Raw genomic sequence first — 1,672 nt, 5'->3', positions numbered from 1 at the left:
GACTTAACATCCAGATATTTCTAGAAGTTATGGGGGGGGGGGAGTTGTACCTTTGATTCTAGCACAATGTCATGTGATATAAATGCATATGCTTGAACACTGTGGCACCAGAAAGTGCACATCTGAGCCTCTCAATTTGTGCACTGCAGGTGATAGTGGTGTGGTGTGTGCAATTAACTCACATGATTAGAGCCTAATTATGATTTCCTGTTATAGCTTTAATCAAAAGAGCAGCTTTTCCCCTTGTTTTTTTAAAGCCAAGTATGATTGGCTCCTGCTGCATTGATGAACAGATCGTGGTTAAAGTGTCGGACTAGGGTCTGGGAGACCTGGGTCATGGGAGACCATGGACCAGTCACACACTCTCTGCTGACCCTACCTCACAGGGTTGTTGTGAGAATAAAAAGGAGGAGAGGAGAATTATGTAAGCTGCGTTGAGTCTCCATTGGGGAGAAAGATGGGATGTAAACAAAGTAAATGTAAAACTTTTGAGTGAGGATTTAAAAGCAATTTACAAGGCTGGAAAGGAGAAGAAACTAGCTTAGTGGGAGTGTGGCAACTCTCATCTCAATGGCAGATTTGGGTCTGTCTTTGCATCATGTGTAAATTGGACATGGTTCTGTAATGTTGTACATGTTAAACTTGAAAAATATAATTGTGAGATATTACTGCCTTTTAAGTTAGGAATGGGCAAAGGTGTGTGAAGTTGTTTTAGGTCCCAAAATGTACAGTACATTTAAAAGTAGGTCTCATTCCAAAAAAGTGTGAGAACTGCTGTAGCAGGAAGAAAATAACCTTCATCAATATGTACTCAGGCTAAGTTCTGTGGTAGGAAAAAAAGGATGTTAGCAGGATATAAGAGCAGGGCCTTTTTGGTGGTGGTTCTCAGCAGTTCTGAGTACAGGCACCTTGGGGGTGGGGGCTCTTCCTAGACCTGAGGAGGGAATTGGTGGAAATCAGTGTAATCTCATATACGAGTACTAGCACTTTAAAAAAAAACATACACAAAAGCAACAACAACAAAAGCATTACACAATAGTATCCCTGTTTTCATCTGTGAAATGTGGGGAGGGCAAGTTCTTCCTTTGTGGCTAAATGAGTGACAAAGCTTGTTCCGGAACCTGCAAGTCTTTCACTGTAAACTGAGCCATGCTTTGTAGCAGGCTAACAGTACTATAAAAAAACCAACATAATGGTGACTAAAAGAAGACAACTCATGCCAGATCAATTGTGCTTATAATGATAAAGGTCATGTGGTTGGATGCCACTCTCAGAAATGACTTTGAAGTCATTATCAAGGTCACACATCGTTGCATGCATGGGTCAAGCAGCTAATTCTGGAAACATGGTTGCAGATCTGAAAGTAATGAACTCATTTGAATGGGCTATACACCAAAATGAAGGTGCAACCAAATATGTAGTCACAGGCCCCGGTCACACGGGAGGATTTGCCCCGTGAAACGGATGGATTGAGGGCGGATTAAACCGGCGCAATCAGATGCCAACATCTGGCAAGTGTCACGCACCCGCCCCCTACCCGTCCCTTCCGGCCAAAAACGCGGTTTAAAAAGGTACCAACAAACAAGCAGTATCTTCAGGAAAATGCGCGGGGCAGGCGGACCCCTGATCAGGAACGCACTGGTAGGCCGTCGCATCCAGCGCCCGTCTGCGT

Source organism: Gekko japonicus, unplaced genomic scaffold (assembly GCF_001447785.1).
Source record: "Gekko japonicus isolate JY-2015 unplaced genomic scaffold, Gekko_japonicus_V1.1 scaffold748, whole genome shotgun sequence".
Classification (NCBI taxonomy): domain Eukaryota; kingdom Metazoa; phylum Chordata; class Lepidosauria; order Squamata; family Gekkonidae; genus Gekko; species Gekko japonicus.
The sequence above is the reverse complement of the archived record's forward strand: the minus strand, read 5'-3'. Positions refer to the sequence as shown.